Here is a 16,807-nt window from a genome sequence, read left to right on the forward strand (position 1 = left end):
GCAGCTCTGTCACAGAAAGAAATGGAGTTTATTTTTCGCAATGTACCTCAACCCATCAAATTTTTGGAAAATCGTTGAACTTTGACGTTCCCCTAATAACGATTTTTCGAGTGAATTTTCCTCTTTTCAGTTTTACTAGATGATAGTTAGTAAAACTAACGTGATACAGCTGGAAGATGTGTCATAGATCTTTTTTGTAATAGTAAATTGAAGTAAAATTGATTTGTTCCTGTTTCACCAACTCACATGTATTTACAAAAAATTGCAGTTCCATGTGGATATAGTGCAATGTATCGAGAAATATCAATTTTTACAATTCACGTATTTTGGTTAGACCAACGCACTTCAAACATGAGTGGTACTCTAAATAGGATACTGAAACAGGACAGTGTATCGAGCAAATTTTTGCACTGTAACAAAATCTGGAAACATTTTTCATACAAAGTAGTACTCTATTTGGCAGCTGTCACTCGAAGCACCTTTGTTTGCACATTTGTATATCTTCCGGCTGTATCCCTTTAGTTTTATTAATTATCATCTAGAGGAAATCAGCTTGAGGAAGTCACTCGAAAAAACGTTATTTGGGGAACGTCAAAGTTCAACGATTTTCCAAAATTTAATGGCTATGGTCGAGTGGGGTTTCAATGGATAGTGCTTTATGTCATCGTTGGAATTATTGATAAAAAAATATTTTCACGACCACTTCGGAGAAATTTTTTGTAAGAGCCATAACAGCCCAACAAGATTTCGTTTGAGCCATAGTTCGTCTGTATCGCCTTCGGCTTGCATCCCGACTGTTCGAAGTTTCTGCGAATTGACTTTTAAGTTTTTGGAGGAAATCTTTTGTATTTTTGTGTTCCCTCTACTTGGTTCATGATGGAATTCCAGCACCAGTGGGCCGGGCCCCCCTAGCCCATATGGTTAATCCGGCTCTGGTTTACGATACAATGTGTTTTTGTTTGTACACCAGCTGGTGATATTCAGCTGGTGCTCATTATGCACATAGGAAATTTTTAGCAATTGTAAAAAAAAATTGAAGAATGTTGAAATCAGTGAAGAAAGTGTTTTGCAAAAAAGGACTAAAAATGGAAAATATGTCGAAAATATCCTAAAATGTCATCTAAAATTGTTTAGATTTTTGTAAACATTGTTAGATTTTAGGAAACGTGTAAACGGATAAAGCTTGAAGCGAAACTAAATCAAAAATATTATTGGTCTCAAAGATGGGGTTTATTGGTCCATTCCTGCAGTCTTTATTGACCGATGAAGCTATCAAAAGACATTCTTTCAGATTAACTTCAAAACTCCATTCTCTAAATTAATGCCATAAAAATATATAGGCCCATTGTGTCTACTGATGTGGATTTAATGGCGTAAAAAGCATAAGCCTAAATTGATGACTAGTCTAAAATCCATATTTAGGCAGAGGACCAGACCCTTCCAGTGAAGCCTTGTTACATTAGTCTGATAAAGTTTGGGAATATAATATAAAATAAATAAATCTTTTGGAATGACTCATCCGATCATTAGTTTGGCAATGTTTACTTACAAACTTAGACTTAAAGGGAATTATTTGCAACCTTCGAGTTTGGCATTTTAAATGAATACTTCTTGAAAACTGTGTTCACGCAATAGTCTTACGGTAAGACCAAGTACTATAACTGACGTAAAGCGATAAAGAAAACTCTGTCTTGCGTCTTATGAAACTTATGAAATAATAGTTATTTACAAATCTACATTGGACGCGTAACTTTTCGAAATTTTAGTTAGACTTGAACTTGCGTAAATGTCTATATTAAACCGTTGAAGACAGATACGTACACAACTTTACATGCTAGGGATGTCGAGTAAAGAATAATACAGCCTGGCACGGACTGCGAACTTTGCACAAGACTAATATTTTTTTACTTTCATCCTTTGTGGCTCAAATAACTATTGTATCAATCTGCGAAAATACGTCGAACATGGGAAGTGCCAAATTTAATTATTTGTACAGTAAAGTGAGTTTGTGGTTGTTAAAAGCTTCTACCTCCGCGTAATTTTACCATAATGTTCTTAATACTGTTGTGAAAGTTCTCTGTGCAAAAGCTGTAATTATTTTACGTCTTGTGCATCTTTTCAAACCGAGCTCCATTAATTTGTATGTTCAATTTATCAATCGTTTATGTTGGTTTGTAGTCAAACAATACTGTCTCGTCGCTATTGTACCTACAAAAACTTTGAGACACCTTTTGACTCTTTACTTACATAATAGTCTATGCCACAAGTCGAGAGTATATAATAATATACAAACAATCTGTGAACCACCTAAATTGATAGATATTTTCAAGTGAACAAGTTGGTATTCAAATTAACTAGAACTTTTCGCATTTTTCGTATTTACACCGAAATTGAAGGTGCTACACTGCGAAAATGATACAATAATAATTCGGTATGCTTTGAGAATGAGTGCTAAATGATGAATAAACAAAATGGTAAGACAATATAAGGTATATATTTGTATACATGTAATGAAGGTGTGACACCGGCTGCTGGCAGAGGCGTATTTTTCTATGGCAACAATATATTAAAGGTTAAAATAATAAAAGAAATATTTACGAACATCTGACAAAAGAATTCGGTTTCGGTTTCTTGCTTTATAATTGATTTTAATACGAAATCAATAAAAATATAGAATGTTTGATCACTCAGCCCAGCCACAGTTGTTTTGGTGATTTCATTTCAAGTGTATAGGAGTAGCGGCACCGATGGACTCCTGATTTTACCTGTACAACAATCTGTGATTAATATTGGGAAGCCTATTAAGCTTACCATTGTCATCACGATTTTCTTTCGATTCAATTATTTCGTGACATATGTTGCATGTCAATCATGTCAATATAATATATCAATTATCCAAATTACAGTGATATTGTTTTCCAGTTGAAAAAAAGGGAAGCCGAATGTGTGGCACAATATTTGTGTTTTTCCATTTGCTCAGGACGTTCAGACGTTCAGTTCCGCTTTTCACGCACATGACACAATTTTATCATATTTTTTTTATTTATATTAAAAAGATATAATTTTTCAATATCCACGATAGACGCTTCGGTTCGGTAAGCATATCTAATTGTAAAGCTGGAAAAAAGTCTTTATCTCGAGTGGCTGGCGATAAAAAAGTGATGTCGTTAATCTGTATTCAATCTAAGTAACAAAAAAGGAACGTAATGCTAATCCAATATTATATTTTTAAATTGATTTTGCTATTTTAGGAATGTTATCAGCAATGTTCAATTGGTTGTGAACTACTTACACGGTAATAAAAGAGTTAAATTTAAAATCAACTGAAACCCGGATAGGATATGATTGATGCACCGAAAGATGCTACTGTTTGTTGTTAGTAATGAATAAAGTTAATCTTTTACAGACGGTTTAGCTATCGAGGCTATTATTCATGTTGGATAACACGTTTGCACCACAGTCTTAGTCAATTACTTATTCCATTCGGACGTTCTCAATAAATTCAATTGTTCAATTTGTTAACCCTTGGGTTATTACTGCTCTCGCAATCTACATAAAAACCAACAGGTTATGGGCCCAGAGGACGCAGATATTGCAGAAGAAAATTAAATTTTAAATGAATATGTTCGATGTGGACGGGGCTGGCACAATTGGAATTGGACCGATTGGAATTAATACACAATCGGAAATGGCATACGAATGGAATCGATGGACAATTGAAATTTGCACACGGTTGGAATTGAGAAATACGACAAACTTTTCAATCGTATTTGCGGAACAATTGGAATTTAGTGAACAACGTGGAATTAACTACTCGATCGGAATTCAGCGGTAGGTTGGCACTGGAAATTGGAACTGGAAATCGGTACTGGAAGTTACACCAGGAAACAGGAAACAGGAATTGGAATTTAGATCAGAAATTAGGTGGTAAGTATGGCGTGAGTTTTCTTTTAATCTAATTGAATTGAGGAGGAGTGTTAGGGTCGATCAGATTGAGGAGGAGTGTTGGATTTACAACCTGGTTAATCTAGTATTCTCATTTAGTAATAAGTAAGCCCTGAAGAAAATGTAATTTGCATCTCAGTATTAGGTCAAGGTTCTTTTTCGAGTGAGTCCATCCCTGCCGCTGTGATTCTATGTATGTTTTCTTACCTCCACGAATATTAGCGTTAACACTCGTTTCCGAACGCCACCCTTGTGAAGATATCCTGTACATAAGTCGGAACTTTGAGACGAGAAAGCAGATCTACATTTCTGAATAAATTGATTATAAAACATTGAAGTCTCGATTGAAATACAATAGAAAATAAGAAGAAAATTTCCTTTGAAGTTCTGAAATTTAAACACGATCGAACAGCTCAATGAATTTGCATTTTATTTATGGACACATTTCTCAATAAAACAATTATTGAATAGACAGAAAATCTACCACTCTCTTCTTCGGTGTATCATCCGCGAAGATTATATACTTAGCTTTTACGTTTTGTTTATTTTCCTGTAAATATACCGAATGATTGAACTGAAAATGAAAATTTATTGAAATAATTTCAATGTTTATGTGCGTACATCCAAAAACTGTCGAACAAAATTTACGATTATTTATTCAAAGATACAGAAAACAAAGTCAGAAGAAAAAACTCTCACTGTTGCAATGGATCATGAAAAATAAATTGGTTTGCAGCAGGTTGTTATTATTATGGAAATCATGCCCAAGAATCATGAGACAATATCAAGAAATCGTTGGGTATTCGTAAGTCAAGGCAAGGGTATGAATCTGAATTTCAAAATAAGCGAGAAAAATCTGGAACAAGTCCCATTCAGGTCATGTAAAATTAATTCAATGACCTCATAGAAAGCCCGACAGTAAATCGAAATTGGTGCAATCATTCAAATAATACGTACTACTTCAGGGGAAGGGGGTCCTAAAAACCGTACGGAAATATGCAGGGGAAGAGTACCCACCGTATTTTCTTGAATTTTCGCTAATTTTTCCAAATTTTCCCAAAATATTTTTTTGACAAAATTAAGGAAAATATGCGAAAATCAGGGCCTAATATTTGACAAAGTTTCACGAATGTTTCACAAAAATTGTATAAACATTTGTGAAACATTCGGTTAACATTTTTGAAACTTTGTCAAATATTAGGCACTTGCGAAAATTTAAGAAAATGTTTTCCCAGAGATAGTCTCTGGATTTTAGATACGTGCACCGCGACAGCACATGTGCGACTAAAAATCTTTCTCCTATTTAACGAAATGTAAGCCAGTTCTCCAACCAGTATTAGGCAGAAAAGGTAATTTTGAAATGGTACGTAGTATATATGCTTTAAGACAAAAGTCGAATAAGTCATTTTCACATTTCGTCCGAAAACCGTGCAAATGTTGGCAGAAACCTACGAACCTGCGTGTACTTTTATCCGGGCTTAAGTCTACAAATTGAAGATTGCTTTTTTATAATACAGGTAAAACGCTATGTGTGCTAAAAATAATCGACAGAAATAGACGCTGTTGCAATTATACATATCTTCACGGTGTATATGTAGTACATACGTATTCATACGTACCGTTCAAGGTATATATCAAATTTTTTATACTTAAAGGCATGAGATATCAGTTCAAATTGATAAGATTTTTTTTGCTATTGAAACAATAGCATTTTCGCAATAATTTTACGATTACGTTACTTTATTTTCATTTGGTTTACACAATAACACCATACGTGTGCATACCCTGACGCTACTTAGTGCATACATCGAATTAAATATGGAATTTGGGAAAACGCAATGGTAAACCACCCATGAATTCACCCAATTCATTGTTGTTATTTTCTAGTGGGACCGGATGATTTAATCAGATTATTGTAAGCACGTAATGGAATTACATAAAATTCAATACTTTACAATAAATACCCCTAATGGAAACACTAATGAGTACTCAGTATAGGCATATTAACGTAATTCCATTCCAAAAATAAATTCGGTAATGAAACAGTTAAAAAAAACTCAAAAACTCATTGCATTGATTAATTAGTCATCACCAGCTGAGCTGGCAAAAGTTCACAACAAACATAGGTCATTTAATCTTGCACAAAATTGCCCTTTCCAATTTTACGTTTTTTTTTTCAACAGACTGTAGAAGGAAACGAAACAAAGCAACAAGGCTAGTAGCTCCGTTTGTAGCCTGATATTCGGAATTAAGATTTTTACGAATTTTTCAAGAGGCTCAATAAATTCGAAAAGAGTCTCTTGAAGTAGCTACTCATTGATTTCCTTCAACTGTCCGTCCGTAGTGCTCATTATTCCCTTGTCTGTAAGTCATGGGTCCTATATTTAACGTTTTTTAATCACATTTCCATACATTTTTGATCATAATCATAGTGAATGTGTTACGTATTGGTGGTGTATTTTCTTTTGTATGATCTCAACGCATTTAAAAAAAAATATTTGGTGGAGAATGGAATTCCTGAGGTTAGGTTCCAGGATAGATTATGTTGGTCTAACGATCTAGCTCTAACTGCTGTTGCTAAATGAATTAAATTAACGAGTGAGAAGTTTTATTGAAAACATACGCCATTTTTTACTGGAGCATTTTATAGACAACGTTTCGAAGATTTTCAGTGAAGCTAAACAGTATTAAATTATTAATGACAGATTCAGACCGTTCTTGTGGTTCTTTTTCTATATATGTTTTTGTGGCCATCAAAATTACATTTTATTGAAATAAACCAATAAATCATTTCCAATAAAAATACTATTGAGAAGTTCAGACAGTCAAGGGATCTGACCCACCCATCAGATGGTATTTTACTGGAATAAATACCGCTTAAGTGGTCATTGTGCAATAACTTTGTGCGCTCAATTGTTAGAAAATTTGATTTATTGTTTATCGAACGAACGTCTGGAAAGAAACGTGAAAATTATAAGATTGTCGGAAAGTGATTCATTATTATCGTAATGTCCTCATCTTATAGTGTAAAATGCTTGTGCAGAAATGAACGTTTAGTTTTGGTGTGAGTTTTGTTCATCCGAGGCGAATCCGAGGCTACTGAAAACACAAAATGTATTTTTTTCAACTACGGTAGGGATGTGGTGAAGCTGACTAAAGAAATGTGAAAGAAGACAACTACACGATTATATACTGAATTCTCATATTTTATGCAGCAACGAACACACTACACACTTCCTGGAATGTACACCACCAAAACACTGAAAATCGTCCCACATTTTGGCCGTTTCTAGCGAATAGTAACGTTTTGTCTACCTTGCTGAGAAAATACTTACAACCCACGAGTACACAAAACAATGTCAGCTATAAACACTATTATCACTCATCCAACCAATATCAAAGCAACAATATAGATAAAAAAAATTAAAAAAAGAAAAAAAAACTTTTCAGAAATTGATAAGATGATAAATTGTACAATGGACAGGCGACTCAGTACGTCATTGTTTCTTGAGACGGCAACAACAAGTAATCCGAACACTCCGTCGTCGGTTTTTGTGTTTACTCTCTGTACGGCCAACCGTGTACACGAGATATATACAGAATTTTCATATCAAATGAAAAGCGGAAAAGCGTTATATTGAACATCGTCGAGTGTGTTTTTTTTATTGTGATTCTGTAGTCTGCGTCGAACGTATAAACTAAGCGGGATGAAAAAGATGAATGCGGAAAACGTTTCATTCGTAAATTTTGATTGAACGGTACAACATGCTTGTTACGATAAAGCGTTTGTTTGGAAGGAAGGAAAAGAATTTGAATTGAAAATTGACCGTAACAAGAAGGCGCTAAATAATATTGATTTGTGTTGAGTGTGTGTAGTGGGTTTAATTGTGATACAACAAAAAAATTAGACAATTTTTTTTGATTGATACAGTTGAAGTGGTTGTTGTATCGTTCCAAGCTTTTAGTGTAAATGAATGTGTAACTTTTGCCTTCATACTATTTCGGTGTAATCAATCGCGTTATCAACCATAATATTATTTGAAAAATAATATAAAAAAACGCGCTATCATTACGCTACTTTTGAATTGGTGTACTACAACCGTTTGAAATCAATACAAAATTGCGATATCACAAAAACATAAATTTACTTAATAGAAGAGAAAAAAAAATCTGGAACAACATTTTACTGTTCAAGTGTAAAGAAATCTTGACCGAAGAGAGTGCGAATTGAGTAGAAAAATAATAATAAGCAGAACGAAATACCGGTGAACATCATCATCTTTGGTGACTAATAAGAGGTTTGTGTAACGAATACTTAACACCCAATTATGATCACCATACATAATAGGAAATGTTCACGACAAAATATTATCTTGGTTTTTATACACAGTCTTACAAATTATGACTTATTTCTACCATATGATTTGATTATAGATGGCTACCTTAACCGAAATGATTTCCCGTCAATGTGATACACAATACTTTAAATGCCATCGAAAGTTTATTATCGATTCGCCATAAAAAATCTTCAAGTAGAAATATTCCACTTTATTTTATCATCATCACTTCAGATTACTGTTGGTGTATTTATACGCACTGAAACTTACAATCTGTTAGACAAACTCTGACAATAGGGGGGACTTACCCTGTCTGACATAAATTAATGAATACGGGGCGTACAGCTTTGTCATTCTATATTTGTAAACTATTTATTAGAACATCACGATATGATTATTGGTCATAATATTTGCACGGTACTTAGAAAATCTGAACAAAAGAGCAATTAACCTCCACTTAATGAGTGCGTTTATGTGTAAATTCCCGTTTTGGCGATGATAATTGAGCAAAGAATATAAGCATACCTGCGTGCGGCTTCCACAGTAATTAGAAAACCGGTATATCACAATTTTTCCGACCCTAGAAGATTGTTTTATCGTTGTTTGAACGTTAATGTAAATTTCCATAGCACTACTCCTAGCATTTTCACTGAATTAACTAGCGCACCCTATCTTTACACACAAAAAAAACACTGAGTCGACTGTGATTTCTTCAGCTTCCGAATATTTTGTACGTTAATGCTGGGAGTGGTGCTGTGGTCTTACTCAAAAATGTTAGGTAAGGTCAATTGAACTTCTGCTCACAGTTGTGAAATTTAACATCAAGCTTTGGAGCTATTGAGTGTTTACCGACCTCGGTTCGGATCGGTAAACTTCACACAAGATTTTCATCATTTGTCCGATTGAATCGTAATGTACTATTTCAAGCTTTAGAATTTTTATGTTTGAAATAGTATATTACCGTTCAATGGTACAGTCAAAGCACCCAGCACCGTAATGGAATAATTGATGTGTCAAAATACTACAAAATACCATTGATACTATTAATGGTGGTAATCATAACACTAATTAATGGTAACAATGGTATTAAACAGAGTAGGACTTTGACGCATCAATTATCCTATTAGTGTGCTAGGTGCTTTCGTATAATAAAAGTCAGAAAATTCTGGCGAATACGATTGATTTGATATGGGAATAGCAGAGAGATGCTAATATGACGGCTGGGACGCCGTTTCGACGGATAGAGGGAATTTGTTCATCATTTCTGAAAAAAATTGAACCGTATGCGACCAGCTGTCAAATTGAAAAAGACATAACCACAGATTTTTTTTTAATACTTCCAGCATCACCAATTTTAATGAAATAAATTGCTAATATGATCCTTGTGGGATCAGAATGAACGTAAGTCCATTTATTTATAAATCAGATTCAGTATTCGTACACTATTTCCGAATTGAAAAAAGCAATTTTGGAGACCAATTTTTGAACGCGTATATCTCAGATAATACGAAAGTACCTTGCAAATAAAACCCTTTACGTTAATTTTTACACCGATGCAAACGTATTTCCATATTCTGCTTCTCGAATCATTGTAGTCAAAAATTAATTATTTTGTAAACAACCGACCAATTTTGGAAAAAGTCAGCCATTTTTGACATTTCATTCGTTATATGAAAAAGGCTGACAAATTCCCTCTATCCGTCGAAACGGCGTCCCGTTATCTTAGCATCTCTCTGGGGAATAGGACAAAGCGGTTTGAAAACTAAATGTAAAATGCAACACAATTTTCTCCTAAACTAATATTTAGTTCATTCTGTCACTAGTATACAGGGAGTCTAGTTGTCTAGTTGACAAAAATGAAGTTGCTACACATAAAAATAACCCGCAAAGAATGAAGTACTACGAAAATATGTGGCGCCTCTACAGGCCAGTCCACTTGGCGAATAAGCTTAAATGAAATGCTATTTGGCATAGTAATTTTACAGTAACAATCAGAGTATAGTGGCGTCCTCAACCAAACCAATTCAAAAAAATGACGAAAGATTGCTTCAACATAATCTACGATTTTGCTCTTTTTGTGTTGAAAACATTGAATTATCACTTCATTTTAAAATGCTGATAATGAATGCTCTTATCAGATGTAAACTCTGATGCCGGAAAATGTTATACACTGATTTTTGTGATTGATTTTTACTAACAAGTTCCCAACGTTATAACGATATGCCCATTCAATTTTGTGAGCTATAATTAGATTTGAATAAAAAAAATGGTCGCTTGATATCATACAGAAAATGAGACCAATGATGGTTTCGGTAAAAATAATTAATTAAAACAAATAACTGAGGGCACACCAGCTGAGTATAAAAACATGCTTGGAAATGGTGTATATCGAACTTGTAGATTGTGGATTGTGCACCGAAATTTGTCATCAATTACCAGTATTTCCCCAGCCGATGAATTGCAAAACCACGTTTAAGCGAAGAAAAAATTTGCAACGTAAAATTGGTGTGACACTTTAAAAGCGTTAGGTCGTCCAGCAACATAACGTTTTCCATAAAAAATAAATCAAATGATGAATGAAACCGTCTCTTGAAAGATAATTTGTTTTGATAGAGTTTGAAACTTATACAATAAATTGTATCGGCAACTCAGCCAAATATCAGTCTCTGATTTTTTAATTGATTCTTTGCTTGGAGATACCATTTTACCATAGAAAAAATCGAGAAGGAAAAGGAAAAAAAAAATGGGCTCAACCGGGATTTGAACCCGGGACCTCTCGCACCCTAAGCGAAAATCATACCCCTAGACCATTGAACCGCTTACAGTTTAAACATTGTATCGTAAAGATATTTTATTTCATCTATGTATCTAATGGTCAATAAAAAAAACTAATTTAAATTTTGAAGATGTTGTCAATGTCGCATAATATTGCGTACCTACAACATCCAATACAGCACACGCCTTTCACTCTTGAGTTTGTTGATAAAACTGAATGGTTATGGAAATGATTTTTTTTATAATAAAATCAAAATTCAATCGTTGATGAATTAACGGCTCAATGGTCTAGGGGTATGATTCTCGCTTTGGGTGCGAGAGGTCCCGGGTTCAAATCCCGGTTGAGCCCAATTTTTTTTCCCTTAAATATTCATTGATTTTTCGAACCGATCGTGCTTTCATCAAAAATAAGTCGGGTCAACAGAACAAATTCAGGTTGAGAAAAATGAAGTTCTACATTTTAACATTGGGTAGATTCTTATACGTAATTCAATCGTTGCGACGGTAATGTTGTTGAATAAACGTGTTAACACTGAAAGAAATTTGAGAAATTATTCAAAATTATCAATTCCCTAATAAAGTACCTTCACAAAAACAAATCGTTTTCAGATTGTCTTTTCTAACAAGCCGTGACTGAAAGGGACCGTATAATTTTAACAACAAAATTTCTGTGTCGTGAAATTTAATAAAACAAAATTTATTCGTCTTGACACGCACCAATTTCTGCAATAAAATTCACTTAGACTTTTCAATATAGAGAAAAATTACCTGACACTACTGCCATTGATTTTAAGGGAGGTGTATCAATATTAATTTTAATTACTGTTAAAAACATCGTAATTCGTTTTACAGACTAAATATACAGAGTGAATCAGAGGGTTCATTAATTAAAGTAGACGCTAATTGACTGCTTGATTAAAATATTCTCTATGAAAACAAAATACTAGTAAGCTCTTCTAAACCAATGTGTGTCTAGTAAGACTGTTAGTGGGTTATGTATGAGACAATGAGACACCTAAAATCCTACACACAAGAGCAACTCAGATATTAAATTCCAATTCACGAACACATACGGAGTATTTCGTATCGAAAATAAGATTATCTTCAACTCGAAAAATTCGAACCGACAGATTTTCATCAAATAAAACTCAAATCCGAATAACACATAAACATTTTTAGAAAATCGCAAAAAAAAGGAAATATTATAAGATAACGACGGAAAACAACAACGAAAAAATTGTGCGAAAATGATGACATGGGAATATTGAAAATATAAAATTTATTACAAAATTTGATGTTTCACATCACAGCTCACAGCATATAAAAAATGAAATTGGTCAGAAAATAAGTGCCAAGTGTAGCCAGCGATAACGATGTGTTCGATTCGATTTCCTAAAATAGAATTCATCGAAAAATGTTATAAGCCACAGAGCGGGTGTAACTTAGAACAATTTTTATTGTCGCTGCTTAGAACATTTTTGATTTATGTACCAGCCCCTGCTGAATGTCGTTCAAAAACAACGATTTTCTGTTTAAGGTAACTTTTAATTGGTCTTCGGCAATTGCCTAAAATCGATGGTATTTTACGACAATTTTTATGGTAAAGTGGTAGGAGGAGACCTCGTCCATTTCTTTTGCTATTTTTATTTTCGACCTATCTAAATGTGGAGATAATAATTGAATCGATTCTCGTCATAATCGATAAATTTACGGTCAGTAGATTTACTTCTTCTTCTCAGAATTATAAATAAAAAGAAAATTTGATCTCTTAATTCGGCCATTAAAACATAAACTTAAAACCTGACGAATATTTTATGATTTCCTCTTCTCTTGGATACGTTCAAGTCGATTCATATCGTTAATTAAAACAACCAATAGCATAATCTCTGGAAAAGTGAACATTAAATTGAAACTGAAAATGTAAAAATGAAACGTACACAATTTTCGTCATGGATACCATAGAGAAATATGTACCTAGATTATTATCACCGCTTTGAAAACGATTTCATTACAATGAACGTTTGTAAGGCTTCATTAGTATAACGCAACGTTCTCTGATACTTTCCAATTTATAGTATAGAAATCATGTGATTCATATCTGATGACCATTGAGGGTAGCGGGAAATGGATTTAATGCTGGAAACTCACACAAAATCTTTTTTTTTCCTAAAATTCAATGAATAAATTTGGTGGCTCTTTTATTTGTGCTTTCATCAATTTTTCTGGAATGTGAAGACAGAAGTATATATACGACAATATTGAAGATAACAACTTTTATCACTATCTGTGTCTACACAACTTTTGTGCTATTGTCAACAAGAATTAATTAAAAGCAATAAACGCAATATCAAGAAAATGCTTTGATTCCGCAAAAAAATCTTTTCTTTACATCTTTCCTCTCTATGTGACAAGTCTCTATATGGTTGACTCTGTGATGTTTCGGAAAGAATAAAACAAAGAATAAAAATGTCCGGAAGCTGGAAATAAGGAAACTACATCTGATCTGAATAAAAAGTTCAAAGAAAAATACGAAAGTTTATTTTTACTCACTAAGTCGCAACCAGAAATGTACCAGACGGTACAAAAGACACGATCACCGATTGAAAGTCCCGAATTAAAAAAAATTATCTCGAGCGAGAAAGTATTTCCTACTTAAAATAGCTATTTGCCAGTGATCGTTATTCTCTTTTCTCTGCGCCCTTTACTGTTCCCTATGGTTAAGCTAAAGCTTTCCCATAATGTTGTAGTGCTCGCTTCATAAATTTCATAAAGCGAAACCTCAAGAGGCAGTTGACAAATGATTGAAATGGCTTTTTACCGACCTCGGCTACGCCTCATCAGAAATGTCACATAAGAAGTACCATTGTTATCAGTAGTCAGGGGGAATTTTGGTCTGAAGAACTTGTATTTAAATTTAGCGTGACATATGACATATACGTTAGACAAAATACTGCGCTCCATTCGTTTTAAAAGAAAAATCCATATTTTCGTCCCTTAAGAACTTCGTTTAAGAAATTAAGGAAAGTATGCACATTCTTGCACTTTACATCCTTTCCATTTTCCAATAATATATCTTGCACGGTCATTCAATGTCCAAACATAAACGTTACACCCATGAAATGTGTCATATATGATGTTGTCTACGATGCTCGATAGCCTTGATGCGGCAATGAATACTTTCCATTTATGACAAGTGAATTCGAGCATCGCCTGTATGTTTGATATGTTCACTGTTTTATAGCACTCACGAATTTAATTCCTCATACATTCGGCTCAATCATATTTTATATTTATTCCTCTGACCCGAGACAGAGTAGAAAATGTGGATCGCTTGAATTTGGTTCGATTTTCTATTCGCACAGAAACGAATCATTTCTTCGAAACATCCAATTCATTCACACTTGATTATTTGGGAAATATGGTAAGAATGGAAATTCTTTTCAATTTATTTACAAAGTAACCAAGTTTAACTTGAGTTTTTCCTTCGATATTTTCATTTGATTATTATGTCGATGTGGTGGAAAAATGTTTATTTGTATGGACTAAAAATAAATATTCGAATTTAAAAATAACTTTGATTATTTTGCTTTAAAGCATCGGAATTGTGGAGATGTAGCCTTTAATTGAGATTGTAATTGTAATGGTTTTCATTTGAATTGAAACATTCGTAACGTAAAATTTGTTAGAAAAGAAAAGTTTTGTGTTAAGCCACACTGCATACACAAAGCGTCACGTAATATCTGAAAAACTTTTGAGAACGTTAAGAACTACAGCATTGAAAATGGATTTATAAGAATAGTAGGTTACATTGGATGCTGCGAAAGTAATTCATTGTATGAGATAGATACATAGATAGATAAGGATTTTGGGAGTGTTCAGTCGAAAGACCTGGATCGGCGGTGATCCTATGTACCTTCCTCCCGTTGCCTTTGTTTATTGCAACGAAAATGAGATTATACACAAATTACAAAAACTTGTGAGTAGAGGCACGAGGTAACAATTTTTTGATAAAGGCAACAAGTTATTGAGGAACAAGGTTTCATAACTGTATTTTCGACAAATGTAGCGCTTGATTATCCGAACCGAAGGCCAGAGTTGTCGAAAAACAGTTACCAAAAAAAGTTGCTCAAAAATAGGCAAGGGCAGTAATGAATTACATAACAGCATCCAACATATTTTGGCTTACTGCCTACTCCATGCGAAAGTTGAATTTCAAATAAAAATTCCTGCAAAACGAACCGATAACATTTCACATGTAATCGAACATTTTCGCAGGGAAAAGATTGCTACGTAATGTTCAACTTTCGTTTGGGGCAGGCAATAAACACATTTTCGTATCTCTCCTATAAGATTTAAAGTTAAGATCCAATTGTTCTCATTTCCTAAGATTTTGTGCATTCATCCTTCAACGCCATAAAGTTTATTTATTACCACATAGTGATCGAATTGATTCGTAAGTTTTACTTTGCGACTGATGATTTTAATACTGAATGTGGTTAAACCAACGGAATCTCAATTCGGAGCTATATATAGAAAGTAGTTCGAGGCCATATGAACCACTCACTAAAAAGTAATGATTCTTCAGAGCTTTTGCGACGTACTGTTTCATTGAAGTGAGCTGAGCACAGCATTGATTTTATAGCATGAGTTCCGGCCGCATTGAACTGATTTTCGGGTTCACCTTTAGAAACAGTTATTTACGTCACAAGGACATTTCATTTTCGCGTGACGTATTAAGTTTTTCATGCCTTGGGCAGATATTACAGAATTTTTCTTTTGTTGCTACAATCTGCGAAATTGCCTAAAATATACCGTCCACAATAACTATTTAATGCTTGCTAAGAGAGCCGAAAAAAAAAAATCATTTTGAGGTGCGAAAGTTTACTTTCTCTTAGCTATATTGGCTCTCTTAGCAATTTTAGAGTTATCGGAGCCTTAAAAGTCATCGATGTTTACCAGTATATGACATATTGGCGCTGAGGGATTTTCAAATTTTGAGCAAAAATATTATAACTTGAAAACATTTTATTAGACAGTTTGCGCAAATGACGTATAATTAAATCCTAAATTTGTATCTGTACATGACCCAAATTCCACCCATGGAGTGGCTACTATTCTTAACAAAAATCACCCTACTCTATTCATTCAGAACCATGCATGGAAACTGGCCTGATTCAGGAGAATCAGGGGAAAACATAACCTGTCGCTTTTTATTCTCATTTGAAAGAAGATAATAAACATAATCCAATGCTTGGGTTGACGGCAATGTTCCGAGCACAGAAGCTGAATTTCCGTGTTGAATGTCCACGGATAGTCTCTGTCGAAGGAAACCCGTAGCTCTCTTCTCGTTAGTGACATTACGTCGAATTTATAAGTCAACTTATAAGTTGGAAATTATAAGTCACATCATCATATCAGAAGTTCCGGAAGGTTGCTTATAATTTCCAACTTATAAGTTGACTTATAAATTATACGTCATCTACGCAAACTGTCTATTTACTGGGAACATCCACTGTTGTGTTGTCTTTGAATTTTTATAACATTCACGGAATTCAAAATTCGGGAAATTTTGCCTGATATGTAAAGTTTATTGCGATAACATTAAGTTGCCACAGCTCAAAATGTTTTCTTTGCATAATATCAGTTATATTGTCGAAATATGCAAAGAAAACATTCACGCTGTTTGTTACAACCGATGTAAAATTGAGTGTTAAAACAACATGTGTGTTAAGCATTTCATTTCGTGTTTC

General features: G+C 33.9%; 1 protein-coding gene and 2 non-coding genes across 3 annotated transcripts in view; 2 read left to right on the forward strand and 1 right to left on the reverse strand.

Moving 5' to 3' along the window:
- Window positions 1–7,430: 7,430 nt before the first annotated feature.
- The window catches only part of LOC119074813 (atrial natriuretic peptide receptor 1-like), a 151,265-nt gene continuing 141,888 nt past the window's right edge, over window positions 7,431–16,807 (forward strand). Inside the window, exon 1 of the mRNA XM_037181102.1 lies at window positions 7,431–8,243. The gene's annotated coding sequence lies outside the window, so the exon portion shown is untranslated. The remainder of the gene's footprint in view (window positions 8,244–16,807) is intronic.
- On the reverse strand, window positions 11,028–11,099 carry Trnap-agg. Its single transcript has one exon. It is a non-coding gene; the product is annotated as a tRNA-Pro (tRNA).
- Window positions 11,335–11,406, forward strand: Trnap-ugg. The gene has a single exon. It is a non-coding gene; the product is annotated as a tRNA-Pro (tRNA).

Source organism: Bradysia coprophila, unplaced genomic scaffold (genome assembly GCF_014529535.1).
Source record: "Bradysia coprophila strain Holo2 unplaced genomic scaffold, BU_Bcop_v1 contig_151, whole genome shotgun sequence".
In the NCBI taxonomy this organism is placed as follows: Eukaryota; Metazoa; Arthropoda; class Insecta; order Diptera; family Sciaridae; genus Bradysia; species Bradysia coprophila.